Source organism: Symphalangus syndactylus, chromosome 8 (genome assembly GCF_028878055.3).
Source record: "Symphalangus syndactylus isolate Jambi chromosome 8, NHGRI_mSymSyn1-v2.1_pri, whole genome shotgun sequence".
In the NCBI taxonomy this organism is placed as follows: Eukaryota; Metazoa; Chordata; class Mammalia; order Primates; family Hylobatidae; genus Symphalangus; species Symphalangus syndactylus.
In genome coordinates this window covers 82,037,096-82,053,647 of record NC_072430.2, presented here as the reverse complement: position 1 = coordinate 82,053,647, position 16,552 = coordinate 82,037,096, and the positions used below count along the sequence as shown (strand labels likewise).

General features: G+C 36.9%; 1 protein-coding gene and 1 pseudogene across 2 annotated transcripts in view; both read left to right on the top strand.

Annotated features, from left to right (window-relative positions):
* The window catches only part of PDE11A (phosphodiesterase 11A), a 443,979-nt gene that overhangs the window by 69,638 nt on the left and 357,789 nt on the right, over positions 1-16,552 (top strand). The gene's annotated exons all lie outside the window — the stretch shown is intronic.
* LOC129488098 (apoptosis inhibitor 5-like) lies at positions 7,276-9,049 on the top strand (annotated as a pseudogene).

The window sequence follows — 16,552 nt, the reverse complement described above, 5'->3', positions numbered from 1 at the left end:
TAATGATCAAATATTAAGGAATTTAAGGAAATCAGTAGCACAATAATTAAACAAAATGAAGGATGATACCTACATAGTGTATTTTTAAATTCCAAATGCAGATAATGCTTGGTATGTATGTAGATTTACAGGCCCCTTGCAGCAGAAATTCCAGTCTTCTTGATGGCTAATACACTGGCATTTGTAATTTCCTGCTTCCCTAGCTTCCCTAGCTCCTCTTTTTATGTTTCTAAGAGTTACCAAGGAAATGAAACATGGTTAGTTGCAACATCCTTCTTTCTATTTCTTTCCACATACGCTACAGGATCTAGGTAAGGTAGTTTGCAGTTATCAGGAACATGAAAAATAAATGAACTTAGTAAGTTATAGGGCTGTTACTGTTACAGTGCTGAATGTGGAGGACTTTGCATGATCATTGATCTGCATACTATTCTTAATAGCTATATATTGTTCCATTTGTGTGGAAGAACTATTCATTCACTCACTATTTATTGCGTTTCTACTTAGTAGACAGTATTATGTTTGAGACGCGGTTCCAAATGCTGAAGTTAAACTGATGAATTAGGCAGACAAAAATTCTTGCCCTCTCAGAGTTTATATTCTAGTGATAAAAAACAGACAACAAAGTAAATATATAAGTATATAATGTAATTTCAAGTAGTGATTAGATACATAATTTTTTTAAAAGATGGGGCTCGCTATGGTGCCCACGCTGGTCTTGACCTCTTGGGCTCAAGCAATTCTCCCCTTGGCCTCCTAGAGTGCTGGGCTAACAGGCATGAGCCACCATGTCTGGCCAGGATACGTAATTTTCATAATTTAGATTATTCAGTTTTTTTGTGTAGCTTTTATTTATACGAATGTGCTTAGTTAGTCTAGGTAATATCAAAAGGGCTAGCAGTAAAGTAGGATATTTCACTAGGAAGTAAGATTTGATCCAGAGCTGTCGCTCAAATAACTATGATAAATTGTGACTGACTCTTCAACAGAATCTTTCTTTTTTTCCCCTTTACTCCAGGTGTTCATGTAAAGTGTGAACACCTGGAGTAAAGGGGACTCAACTCAGTTACTGAGTTTATTTATTTTTCATGTTCCTGGTAACTGCAAACTACCTTACCTAGATCCTGCAGAGTATGTGGAAACCCCTTTAGGCTGCCTTAGGCACTAAAACTTGAAGTTCAAGAAAGTATTGTCTTTTTATTATGTTAACCTTAAGTAACTTTTTGTTGTATCTTCTTATAAGTATTAAGTTGTAATCACAATTTCAGTTTGCCATCCCCTGAACTGGGGAAGTTAAGAGACTGGATGATAATAACCTGACATAGCCAGGCAGTAGATACGCATCATAGTGCTGAACAGACAGGACTCTGGCACATCTAGGAGGAAAAGTTTGGGGGGTAAGGAGAGCTTGGTGCGTTCTGATATTAAGGGACTGATACATCCATAGCTCTTAATGCTGGCAGGACTTGAAACAGTATTTTAGTTAAGCCACTTCTAAAAGTGCAAAATGACAAAGAACTGTCTTATAAACTCTTCTCCGATTTATTCAGGACTTGGACAGGAGAGAATGATTTGCAACTGTAGATTAGAAATAAATTTGTTGGTAGGCAAAATTGTTATTAAAGAACTAGAATGGGATGTGGTGAATTCTTATTTACTGGAGATTTCAAATTAAGACAGATAACGGTCTTCTTTGAATAACTAGTTTAGTATTATTTGAATAAAATAGCAAGATTGCTTCTTTTCATGTTAGAATGCTGAAATACTTGAATCTGAATTTTTAAAAATTAAATTACTTTCTGATGAAAAGTAAAATTTAGTAGAATCCAAGTATATTTGTCTATCTTTGAATTGGGTATCTCTGCCTTTCTTGGATTTTTTTTCCTTTTCTTTGGTGATAAGATTATTTCCTAATTTTAAAAGTAATATGAGCTTATTATAGAAAATTTGAAAAATACAGAAAAAGGAAAAATTAGTATCACCCATAATCCTAACTTTCAGAGATAATACTATTAAATTCTTGGTTTATTTACCTATATTTATTTATTTTTACCTACAAATAAAAGTATGTTTTAAAAATTTGCATAAAGTAGTACACACAGTATTTCATCATAATTTAAATAATTCTTCAAAGGTATAATTTACATGTTTGCATTATTTTCCACCATGTACTTATACAACAGTTTATTTAATCATTTTATTTCTTAACATTTAGGTTGTTTCAAAAATCACATTCTTATAAAATTACAAATAATGACATCTTTACAAATAAGTCTTGGACTGTGTCTTAGAATAGCTGTTAGGTTGAACTATTAAATTGCTGTTTTGTAGGTCAAAAATGATCCGATATTTGCAGTTTTATATGGTTCAAACTAATGCTTAGGATTACTGAGTCAAGGGATTTAAACATTAATTTTTTAAACAGTGTTATTGGGATATAATTCACATACCATACAATACTCCATTTAATTCAGTGGTTTTTAGTACATTTGCAGAGTTGTGTAAACCATCACCACACTCAATTTTAGAAAATTTCCATCACCCCAGAAGAAACCCTGTACCCATTAGCAGTCACTCCCCATTTTCCCCAGCTCTCCTACTCCTAATACCAGTCTAGGAGTAGTACCTTCTAGTCTACCAGTCTACCTTCTATCTCCATGGGTTTGCCAGTTTTGGACAATTCATATAAATAGAGCCATATAATATGTAATCCTTGATGACTGACTTCTTTCCCTTAGCATAACGTTTTCAAGATTCATCCATGTTGTAGCATGTATCAGTACATCATTTTTTTTATGGCCCAGTAATATGCCACCATATGGGTATACCCCATTTTATTTATTCATCCATCAGTTGATGGATATTTGTTGCTGTTTTCACTTCTTGGCTATTATGAATAATGCTTCTATGAACATTTATTTACAAGTTTTTGTGTGAACATAGTTTTTTCACTTCTCTTGGATATATACCTAGGAATTGAATTGCTGGGTCATAAAATAACTCTAGTGTTTAACCTTTTGAGGAAGTACCAGACTGTTTTGCAAAATAGCTGCACTATTTTGAATTGCAACTAGCAATGTATGAGGGTTCCGATTTCTCCACACCCATGTCAGTACTTCTTATTATCTTTTTAATTATAGCTATTCTAGTGAGTGTGAAGTGGTATTTCATTGTGGTTTTCATTTGTCTTACCCTGATGGCTAATGATGTTGATCATCCTATCATGTGCTTATTGGTGGAACATTTGTTTTAAGGGCTCTTGATAAATTTCACTCATTTTTCTCTCCAGAAAATTATATTAATTCATAATGCCAATAGCAGTATATGAACTCACTAAACTTTTATCAGCTTCAATAATTTTTAAAAATTGCATTCCCTTGATTTCTAATTTCACTTTATTTCTACCCTTTGATTTATTCAGTGTATGCATGCCTTCCACAAGGAATTAATCAACCATTGGTCTAATTTTTGATATAATTTTTTATAACTGACATAATTTTTTAACCACAAAATAAACACTAGCATGATGCAAACTGACCTAAGCCAGTTCAATCACACAACTTCTAGGTTATTCATAATACCTCCTAGGTACCTCATAATAGCTTCAAAAGAGTTTGAATTTGGTGGAAGCTAGCTACTTTCCTATAATCTTGCTATTTGGTTTTAATAAAAGCAGATCTCTTTTCCTGAAGAACTTAAAACAGATCTACCATTTGACTCAGCAATCCCATTACCGGGTATATATCCAAAAGAAAATAAGTCATTCTACCAAAAAGACACATATACTTGAATGTTCATCACAGCAGTATTCACAATAGCAAAGCATGGAATCAACCTAGGTGCCCATGAACAGTGGATTGGATAAAGAAAATGTGATACATAGACACCATGGAATACTGTGCAGCCATAAAAAAGAATGAAATCATGTCCTTTGCAGCAACATGCTGCAGCTGGAGGCCATCATCATAAGCAAGTTAATGCAGGAACGGAAAACCAAATAATGCATGTTTTCACTTTTAAGTGGGAGCTAAACACTGGGTAATCATGGACATAAAAAAGACAACCACAGACAATGGGGACTACTAGAGGGGGAAGGGAGGAAGACGGGCAAGGGTTGAAAAACTAACTATTGGGTTATATGCTCAGTACCTGGGTGATGGGATCATTCATATCCCAAACCTCAGCATCATACAATATACCCATGTAACAAACCTCACCTATATACTCAAATCTAAAATAAAAGTAGAAATTATAAAAAATAAAAATAAAAAGCAGATAGACCAAATCCTGTTACACACAAAGATGTTTATTTAAACAAAATTTTGTGGGCAAGTTGGGTCAAATGGTTCATATACTCTGTTCAGTAAGCTTCATGAAGCCCAAGCTCTATTTATTTTAGATAATCCTAACTTTCCTAACAATATTTCAAAGACAGAATCTGGTTTTCTGCTGGTGGGCAACCACCAATCCTTTGACCCAGTGGCAGGATTAAACAACTTCAGGGCTTATCTCTAAGGAAACAAGTTTGGAACTTACTAGATTTTCATACTTTATTAATGCAAAGGTAGGTTGTATGTTCCAGAGACCTAGAATATTATAACTGCATGTATCTTGAATAGCACTAATTGCAGCAATCAGAGTTGATATCTAAAATCCATTGTGCCGATTAACAAGCTACTGATTTCACCAGTGAAATCCATTTCTAACATTGCAAAGCCCCATGCTATTGAAGGCAGTAAAGATCTCTGGAGCACTTGTAATAGCCACATTTTGACTGCAGCTTTCTGAATACCCCTGGAGTATAAATTCTCACTAGGGCAACTGTCTGCTCCTTGATGGCATATTAAACCTACTACTACTACTACACACACACACACACACACACACACACACACAATTTCACATTGTCTTTGCTAAGGAATGTAAAGCAAATTATAGACATCAGGACATCATGCAGTATTTCTCAGTGTTTTCTTTTCTTCTTAAATGAGAAAATAATGGAAACATTTAAGTGTGTACTCTGTGATAGGTGCTTCGCATATATTGTCTCATTTAATCCTCACAACAACCCTGTTGGTACTATTATAATTCTTACCTTATGGATGAGAATACTGAATGTGAGAGATTTTAAAAATGTGTCCAGGGTCGCTTGACTTGTGCTTGCAAAGCCAGGAATTGTCTGCAACTGTCCTGTCTTGGCACACCACATGGGGACACTTGGTGGATGTTCATTAGTTTCCTATTGTTGCATCTTCACTTTTGGGAACCATGAACAGGTAGATGGGCCTGATATACATGTATGGATGGTTAAATAAACTGAGGTTTAATAATTGTGTGTGTGTGTGTGTGAGGAGAGGATACTTGACACGAGGAAAACATTATTTCTAAATTACATTGCCTGTTGGCATTTCAGCTTTTCATAAATATTTGTAACCACACTTGAGCTTTGTGTCTGTAAGAAAAAGTTTAAAACTAACAAAGAGTTAGAAATCATTAAAAAATAATAACGGCTTTGAACATATACAACTGTGAGGTAGATACTTTAATATTTTCATTTTCTTCAATTTTGTGCTTTTACTGACAAAACATTTTTAAATTTATGGTTGTTTATTATATTTTCCTCAACTGAAGATGAAAAGAAGGTGAGGATTAGTCTAATTTTAGCATTTTTCTTGCTTTAAAATGTTGTGCCTCAAATCAGAATTTGCAAATAGCATTTGATTGCATTGAGTGATAAAGTGAGGTGTTCCAGTGTAAATTACCCTGCAGCCTACTTAGAGCATTTTCCTATGTATAGCAAAATTTATGGAGTATGCTGTTTATGGAGAATTTCAAATATAATATAACTCTGTGACATACTTTGTAATTTCTATTTTTAACAATATGTAGTGATTTAAAAAATCTACTTGGATATTTATTTTTTCCCTTTCTTCTTTTCTGAATTGAAGGTAGAAATGAAACCATTTTCTGGTCATTTTCCATTATTTTCTTTTATTTCTCCCACATGTGCCATGGATAATATCCTGGCTAGATATGATTGTAGGTTATTTTCACTGGCAGATTCTGATTCCATTGCCAATCAACAAAAGAGCATTTCCCCCACCTCTTTCATATTCTGTACACTCTATTTAGAAATGAGAAAAAGTCTCAAAGGTAGGCACGACTATATTACCAAAGCAGGCAGCAAGGTGCCCCAAGGGAGGGCACAAGCTGGAGTGAGAGTATGTTAAGAGGGGAAGAAAGTAATGAGTGGTTTTGAAAAACGAGGTTATGTAAGTTAGAGCTACCCAGAGATGCTTTGAAGGTCTATTAGACACAGTTCTTGAAAGGGGGTTTAAATAAAACTAAAATATAATAGCAAACTCTCTCACTGGAGAGAATTTAAAATGATTCCTCACAAGAATTAACTGACACCATCAGAAGGCTGGAACGGGTTTTAACCATCCAAAAAGTGTGCTTGGTATTTTGGAAGAATTGCTCTCCATAGCATATAATAAGTGTCTGTGGGAAATCAGTACCTTTTCTTTAAAGGTGCCACCCAATGTTTAATAGCATTGGGTAGCATCATAGCGTCTGGGCAGTTTTAACTCCATTCTCAGTGCTTGGTTATTTGGTATACTTCATTTACAAAAAACCTATCCATATCTGTCATCTTTCTTTCTCTTAAAAAAAGTTTCTGATTAATTTTGCAAAGCTTTAATATCGACATCAATTTTGTTTGTCCTAATGTCTCAGTGATACTTGTGATGTAGTGTAACTGAAATTTGTTATAGGTATTCCACTTTCTATTTCCAAACCCAGAGTGAGGCATCAGAATAAATCTTCAGTTATTCTCCCTTGTCATGAAGACAGAGAACCACGATCCTTGGATGAACCTACAAAAGTCCATTGCTTCTTTTCAGTGGTTGACTCTAAATTTATTTTTAAGTTTCGGCTTAACACTTTGACATGATTCCCATCATGATTAGGACAGTCACAGGACACGATGGGCGTTTTGCCGTTCTTATTCTTTTAACCTCTGAAACAGGGTGGCAGGAATTATTGTCTCTATGAGACTGAAAATACATTTTGCACTAGATCTAGAGTGCCCATTGTTTTAAGATTTGATCCTGATGCTGTGGCTTGTTGTCATGGATGTTTCCATTGTTTTACACTTTAAAGAGCCATCCAGTTGGGTGTAATAGTGCAGGTAGTGGGCTTAGAGAAGTGCTGAGGTGGCGGTGGCGCCAGCAAGGACGAGGATAGCGGGAGCAGGCCCTGGGCTTGTCGCTCACCATGCCGATGGTAGAGGAGCTTTACGGCAACTATGGCATCATGGCCGATGCCACGGAGCGAGTGGGCCAGCATAAAGATGCCTATCAAGTGATACTGGATGGTGTGAAAGGTGGTACTAAGGAAAAATGATTAGCAGCTCAATTTATTCTGAAATTCTTTAAGCATTTTCCAGAACTGGCTGATTCTGCTATCAATGCACAGTTAGACCTCTGTGAGGATGAAGATGTATCTATCTGACGTCAAGCAATTAAAGAACTGCCTCAATTTACCACTGGAGAAAATCTTCCTCGAGTGGCAGATACACTAATGCAACTTTTGGAGACAGATGGCTCTGCAGAATTTAACCTAGTGAACAATGCCCTGTTAAGTGTATTTAATATGGATGGAAAAGGGACTTTAGGTCCATTGTTCAGCCAAATACTTCAAGGAGAGGACATTGTTAGAGAACGAGCAATTAAATTCCTTTCTACAAAACTTAAGACTTTACCAGATGAAATATTAACAAAGGAAGTGGAAGAGCTTATACTAACTGAATCCAAACACGTCCTAGAAGATGTGACTCGTGAAGAATTTGTTCTATTCATGAAATACTCTCTGGGTTAAAAAGCTTACAGACAGTAAGTGGAAGACAGCAACTTGTAAAGCTGGTGGCCGAACAGGCTGACATAGAACAGACCTTCAGTCCCTCGGATCCTGAGTGTGGACAGGCTCTTACAGTGCACTCGGCAGGCAGTACCCTTCTTCTCTAAAACTGTCCATTCCACAAGGTTTGTGACATATTTCTGTGAGCAGGTCCTCCCTAACCTTAGTATCTTGACTACTGCAGTGGAAGGTCTTGATATACAGTTGGAGGTATTGAAATTGTTGGTGGAGATGAGTTCATTTTGTGGTGACATTGAAAAACTAGAAACAAATTTAAGGAAACTATTTGTTAAGTTATTGGAATACATGCCCCTCCCTCCAGAAGAAGCAGAAAATGGAGAGAATGGTGGTGATGAAGAACCCAAGCTACAGTTCAGTTATGTGGAATGTTTGTTGTACAGTTTTCACCAGTTGGGTCAAAAACTTCCAGATTTCTTAACAGCCAAACTGAATGCAAAAAAACTCAAAGATTTCAAAATCAGGCTGCAATACTTTGCACGAGGCCTGCAAGTTTATATCAGACAACTTCGCTTAGCTCTCCACGGTGAAACGGGTGAGAACAGAAGAGAACAGAGAACAGAAGAGAACATAAAACAGAAGAGAACAAGATTAAAGTTGTTGCATTGAAAGCAACAAACAATATCATTGTTTTAACCAAGGATCTCTTCCACATTCCTCCTTCTTATGAGAGCACAGTAACACTATCCTGGAAACCTGTACAAAAGGTTGAGATTGGGCAAAAGAGAGCCAGTGAATATACAACTTCAGGTTCACCACCCCAGAAATCTTCAGCAGGACAAAAAAGAGATACCAGGCAGATTTATAATCCTCCCAGTGAGAAATATAGCAGCAATTTGGGCAACTTTAATTATGAGAGGAGCCTTCAGGGAAAGTAGAGGTGGCCGAGGTTGGGGCACCTGAGGAAATCGTAGTCGTGGAAGACTCTACTGAATAAGACCTCAGCATTCTTCAGCATAGTCATGAGCTTAATATACTTAAATTCTACTACTCATTGGATTTTTGGGGATGTCCCTTTAAACAGACTGCTGCTTTCAGCTAAAAACTTAATGTTCTTTATACCTTTGTATGTTTGATCTACTTTTGTAACAGACCATGGTTGTGTCCAAGGTAAAACTACAGTGATATTTTTGGATACTTTGTCTGCAATATTGGCTTGTTTTTGCAATATCATTATTCGGACTTCAAATTGTGAATCTTTTACTTTTAAATATCTTGATAATTTGTTGTTGAGAGCTGTTCATTCTAAAATGTAGTGAAATTCAGTCTAGTTCTGCTGATAAAGACTATCAGTTTTGAAAAGTTACTGACTTTCCTCTTTCCTCTGTCTTAGTTTTTTGCCCAGTATATGGAGAAGAGTAACTGTAAATCTTAACATTTTGTTTTCATTGTTTAATAAAGCTGCTAGGTGCAACATTCCTACCTAGTGTCATAAAAGCATAGTATCTACACTGCTTTCTTAAAATGTAGGAATGACATTACATTTTTAGGAGACAGTAAGTTGCTTTGCACTGCTTACTTAACTCTTCCATATATTGTGATACAAACTTTTGAATATGGAACCTTACTATTTGAATAGAAATGTCTGTGTATACTATACATACATACATACATACATACATAAGCATATATGTGTGTATATGTGTGTATATACATATACATATACATATATATGTACATATATATGTATACATATATATATATATATATATATGCATGCTGTGAAACTTGACTACACAACATAAATCACTTTTTTAAGTTCCAGGAATGGGTAGTCTGACACAGTGATTATCCTTTTGAGGCTGAATCCATTATTAACTTGTTATTTAGGTTTTTACTCCCAGTAGCAAAGGATTCTAAGTCAGTTGCACTTACACGATTATTGTTATTTGAAACTAAAAAATAAAGGCTGTATTTTCTTTTTCTTTTCTTTTCTTTTTTTTTTTTTTTGAGACAGAGTTTCACTCTTGTTGCCCAGGCTGGAGTGCAGTGGTGTGATCTTGGCTCACTGCAACCTCCGCCTCCCAGGTTCAAGCGATTCTCCTGCCTCTGCCTCCCAAGTAGCTGGGATTATGGACATCTGCCACCACACCCAGCTAATTTTTGTATTTTTAGTAGAGGTGGGATTTCACCATGTTGGCCAGGCTGGTCTAGAACTCCTAACCTCAGGCAATCCACCCGCTTTAGCCTCCCAAAGTGCTCGGATTACAAGCTTGAGCCACCGCGCCCAGCTAGGCTGCATTTTCAAAGACAAATTGGAGGTTGCTATTGGTGAAATACAGCCAAAATACTGAATCTGATGTACATATAGATTTCTACAGGAAGAGATAGTATAATTTAGAATTTGGAGATTTAATAACCAGGGCTACCCAGAAAAAGTGACTTGATAACATGGTACCAATAAGTAAGGGATGCTCTCTTGGTTTGCTTTTTCCATTTTCAAGATTTTTAACTTCTCAGGTTATTAATCAAAATTATTGTATAAGTTAGCCAATAGAATATTTAGGTTAAAACAGCAGATGGAGTTTTAACCTAACACTCCAGTTTGTGGAGTGTTTAATGTCATGGGCATTTTTAGTAGCATAGAGCCTTTGTTCTGCATTTGAATGTTTACTATGTTTTTGTTTCACAGTTCATCTTCCCTCCTCAAGTTTGCTATTCAAATCAAATGCCTGAATGACATTTCTAGTAGTCTGATGTATTTTTTGAGGAATAGTTTGTGATTCCAAAGCAGGTGTCTTCATTACCATTACCTCTCACTGCAGAAGAAGCAAAATTCCTTTGTTAGAATTACTGCACATGTGTATGGGGAAAATAGTTCTGAAAGGCTAGAATGATACAAGTGAGCAAAAGTTGGTCAGCTTGGTTATGGATTGGTGGCAATAATCTCTAAACATGCCAAAAGAGTATGAGCTGAACTTAAACTCCCTTGGAATCTGAACAAAGGAATATAAAATTGCCATTTGAAAACTGACCCGCTACTCTGGACCTCAGAGATATATCAGCCAGTGGCCCAAAGCCATTTCAACTACAGAAATTGTATTGAGACTACAGCTAAATAAATTTGAACATTAAGTATAATTTTCCACATTTCCTCTTTATAAGCGTATTTGTAAACTCACAGCTGAGCAGAAGTGACTTTACTCTCTCGAGTTTGATACTGATTTGACTGTTCCCTTACCGCTCACTCTTCTCTTTCCCTTTCCTAAGACAATAGTGCTCAACTTCGGTTATTTTTGCTTCCGAATTTGAATGAAAACTTAATACCGTGGATTTTTTTTCTTTTGCAAGACACCTGTTTATCACCTTGTTTAAATGTAAATGTCCCCTTATGCTTTTGAAGTAAATTTCTTTTTGTAATTAAAAATAAAGACCCATCCAGTTTAAAATAACAAAACTGTACAAATTATGGCAAACTTCTGATCGGCAGTATGGATTTCTTAAGTAAAAGAAAATTGGAAACCAAACTGCTTCTTACATTCTTGTCTTCAAATTGTTACCAAGGGGAAGATAATGCACAGCTCATTGGGTCAAGTAAGGGTTATTGTTCCCTCAGCAATGCACATTGTAATAAGTCATTCTCCTTCTTGAAATTACATCTTCACTAGGATCAGTATATAAAACACAGTTCTCTTTGTGCTGGAAGTACAAGGTCGCAGCCATTCACCTGGAAGGTGATCCTTCACAATTATCCCTAGGAAAAAAAAACTTGGAAAAATACTCTGTGCTCTTCATGGTTAAATGATGTAAAATGTTTGTATCATGCTCATTATGGACATTAAAGGCAGGGAGCTTATCCAACACACAGACATGTGGGTCTGGTGCTGTGTTTAGAAAGACAGTCAACTGAAAGATGGTAGCATACATGCCATGTATACAGCTTTTTATGTTTACTCTCTTAGAAGCTGATGGAAACATCAATCATTATGATAACATCAAAATTTACATTTGCAGGCCAGGTACAGTGGCTCATGCCTGTAATCCCACCACTTTGGGAGGCAGAGGCGGATGGATCACTTGCGCTCAAGAGTTCGAGACCAGCCCGCCCAACATAGTGAAACCCTGTGTCTGCTAAAAATACAAAAATTAGTCAGATGTGGTGGTGGGTGCCTGTAGTCTCAGCTACTTGGCCGGCTGAAGCAGGAGAATCGCTCAGGGATGGGGAGGTTGCAGTGAGCCGAGACTGCGCCGCTGCACTCCAGCCTGGGTAACAGAGTGAGATTCTGCCTCAAAAAAAAAAAAAAAAAATTTACATTTGCGGAGTCTAATCTTCACATATATATTAACTCATATAATTCTCTCAATATTCTTAGGAGGTAGGTAAGAATTGTTAATTTTTTTTCTTTATAGATGAGGTAACTGCATTCTGTCTTGTCTAGCAAGAAGTTAATAGTGGAGCTGGAAAGTCATTGTTCTTTCCTCTCCTTTTTCCTAGCTTGTCATTTTTCACAAACAGTGCATTGACTATTCCTACTACTTAGGAGGAGGGGAGCTCAAAGTAAAGAGTACCCCCATTTGATGAATTGTAAAAATGATGTCACTCAATATGCCAGAATATACAGATAATCAATAGGAAATGCAATATTCTATTGGAAGATTATGTCAATGAAGTCACAGATAATCAGGTTGCACGTTGAGCTTGTTAAAGACATAAAGGCTGCACAAGCCTTATTTTATCAATCCTTACAGAAAAATTTTAAGAACCATGCACACTGAATATATGAAAATCTTAGAAAGCAAGGGGACTTTAAAAATTACTTTGTTCAAACTCTCATTTTAGAGCTAAACTTTTTTTTAAAGAAGAAAAATAAAGAGGTTTCGAGATTTTAAATTATTTGCTCCAGGTTGCACAATTAGAAAACCACACAGCTGAGGGTTGAATCTGTGCCTTCAAATGCCACTGTCTCCTAGCCTTACTCTCTACCACGCAGATGTTTGGCTGCCTGTGGGCAGAGGGCCAGATGACAGTGGTAGTTCCATTTGGCTCTGTATTACCTTGGTGAGCAAAACCACAATGGTAGCCCCATTTTATGAGTAGGAAAATTCTGGTTGAGAAGTGCCGCTAGAAACAACAGTCAGTGGTGTAACTTAAGTCTCAAGTGCTTCCTTGCTTGTCTTCTCACAGATAGTGGAGTGTACCATGTTTCTGCTTGCGGAGAATCATCTATATATTTCAGCCATGAGAGTTAAGAATTAAGAAAAAAAGGGAAAAAAAGAATATCTGTTTTCCAGCTATCACTGAAGTAAAGTATATATTGTCATGTTCTTTGACAATCTTAATTATGTTGGAATCAAGTCAAAATGCTAAGGGGTGAAGTTTTAGGCAGTCATAGTTCTGACTTTGTTAAGGCTGATATTTGGATAGATCAATGTTCTATTATGTCAAACTGAGGGATCTTTAAAAATTATTGTGTAAATCAGAAGCATGCTTAGCTGAAGTATCTTAAAAGAGTGCTTCAGCTACTTAACTATCTTCTGATGACCATTGATCTCTGGCCAAATCATTGACACAATGGGCTTAAGGATAAAGAGAACCATTGGAATAAAAGTTTATACAGAATGTACTCTTAACCATTAGACATAGAAACATCAGTGAAAATGGATTAAGAATAGGTAGGAGGCGGATACTTACTGAAGAGGCAAATAGCATGAATGGTAGAAATATTTTAGTAACTTCTGTTTACCATCTATATACATAGAACATTTTGATTCAAGTGTTTTTGATGCAGGCATTTTGACAGTTAAAGCGAGTGGACGCCCTGGAATCTTGTTCCACACTTAACCACCATCTGATTTCTGGGCAATTTTTATTTTCCACTGTATTAATTTATATACTGTTTGAAAACTTTGTTAAACTTTGGTCTTGTATTACTTTTATTTTTGAGATGAATCCTGTTTGGTGGTAGTGTATTATTTTGATATAATGCTGGGTTCAGTTAGCACTTAATATGAATAATGAAATTGATCTGTAGATTTTTTGGTACTATTTTTATCTCTACTGTCTTTATTAAGATTATGTTAGATGTATTATTTTAGAATTAGAAAAAAAAAGCAGTAATATATTATTTAGTCTTTTATAATTAGGAAGCCTCTAAGGGGTTATCAGGTACTCCCCCCAAAGCATTATTATAAATGAGTTTTACTATAGGGGTAAATGTGTTATTTAGAGAACAGTTAGAAATTTAATTAGGGTCTCTTGTCGGACTGGAGCTGAGAATAAGAGATTGTATTATGGCCCAAATCTCTTCCCCTCAATATGTACCCAATTAAAAAGAAATCTCAAAAAACTTATTGGAAAAAGATAATGCTCTTTATATAGATGTTTTGCAGCACTTAAAAACTCATGCCATCATAAAAATCTAGAAGAATTCTATCCTGACCAGCCATGAAAAAGTTGTTTGATGTGACTTTCTATAATTTGCATATGAAAAGAGTATATATATTTTCATTTCCAAATGTAAGATATATTATTATTATTATTATTATTATCATCATTTTTTGAGATGGAGTCTCACTCTGTTGCCCAGGCTGGAGTGCAGTGGTATGGTCTCGGCTCACTGCAACCTCCGCCTCCTGGGTTCAAGTGATACTCCTACCTCAGCCTCTCAAGTAGGTGGGATTACAGGTGCCTGCCACCACGCCCGGCTAATTTTTTGTATTTTTAGTAGAGACGGGGTTTCACCATGTTGGCCAGGCTGGTCTCAAACTCCTGACCTCATGATCCGCCCGCCTCGGCCTCCCAAGGTGCTGGGATTACAGGTGTGAGCCACCATGCCTGGCCCAGTATATTATATTTTACTTTTTGAGACAGAGTCTTACTTTGTCGCCCAGGCTGGAGTACAGTGGCACAATCTTGGCTCACTGCAACCTCCGCCTCCCAGGTTCAAGCAATTCTCCTGCCTCAGCCTCCCAATCCTGAGTAGGTGGGATTACAGGTGTGTACCACCACAACCAGCTAATTTTTGTATTTTTAGTAGAGATGGTGGTTTTACCATGTTGGCCAGGCTAATCTCGAACTCCTGACCTCAAGTAATCTACCCATGCTGGCCTCCCAAAGTGGCATGAGCCACTGTGCCCAGCCAAGATATATTTTAAATACTTGTTCTTTATTGTATTTATTTATTTAATATGGAGTCTCACTCTGGTGCCCAGGCTGGAGTGCAGTGGCATGATCTCAGTTCACCACAACCTCTACTTCCTGGGTTCAAGCAATTCTCCTGCCTCAGCCTCCCAAGTAGCTGGGACTACAGGAGTGCATCACCGTGCCTGGCTAATTTTTGTTGACCTTGTGATCTGTCCACCTCCACCTCCCAAAGTGCTAGGATTACAGGCATGAGCCACCACACCACACTCCGCCTTTTTTTTCCTTTTTTTTTTTTTGAGACAGAGTCTGGCTTTGTCACCCAGGCTGGAGTGCAATGGTGCGATCTCGTCTTACTGCAACCTCCACTTCCTGTGTTCAAGCAATTCTCCTGCCTCAGCCTCCTGAGTAGCTGGGATTACAGGCCCACCCCACCATACCCAGCTAATTTTTGTATTTTTAGTAGAGATGGGGTTTCACCATGTTGTTCAGGCTGGTCTTGAATTCCTGACCTTGTGATCGCCCTGCCTCAGCCTCCCAAAGTGCTGTGATTACAGGTGTGAGCCACTGCCTGGCCTTAAATACTTTTTGAAACTATCCCCCCCACATACTTGTAACTCTGAAAAATTACTGCTATAAATTTTGAAAATAAAAATCGTTAAGTTCTGTTATTGATCAACCACATAATTAAAAGGCAAAAATAAGTGAGTGTTAAAATTGTAACATTAAAGCAGGACCCACAAAGTCCTATATGCAGAAAATTCCATATACAAGTGAATTTTCATCGACTAGGCAGTTATCTGATTGAAATAATTTATGTTTCCTTCTGAAAGAGTACATGGTTATTAATCATGTAGCTTGTACTAGGTTAATCCTTATTCCACCTCTATCCTTACCTATCCCCGTTGGTGCTGGGATGAGGCTTATCAAAGGAAAATGTATGTTGGTTCTGCATATTATTATTATTTAAAGAAGCTGAAACTGTAGTGAGTGGTGTGAGTTTTAGGTTGTATTCAAATGTCACATAGTCAATTCTCTCTCATTCTCTTTCCCCTTCTCTCCCTTCATTTCCGTCTTGTTTCTTAAAGGATTTGAGGCATCTGATGGAAAATATTGGAATATGAATAAACTTTCATGGCCAGATAATGTGATAAGCTGGGAATTCTCAAGGAGTTTTTTTGTTTGGGGTTTTTATTTTTTTTCAGTGCTAGGATGTGATGGTAATTTCCAACTACTTTTTGTCTTGACCAGAATGTGTCATTGATCTACTCTTTCTGGCATGAGGTGAGGCTGGAGGATTCCAGTGGACTCCTGGTATTTAGATAAATGCTCTTAACCTCAGGTTGAAAGAATTTCAGATGAGGAGCAGTGACTAACTGAGCATGCGCTTCTTGATTCCTGCCAACCAGAAAACCTATTCTCTCAAAATTGGGACATTCATTAACTGCAGTGAAGATCCTTGCTAACACATGAGTATAACTTTAGGATTGCATCCCCAGTGGGTCAGTGAGTGGAGTCATTTCCCCACTGTGTCAA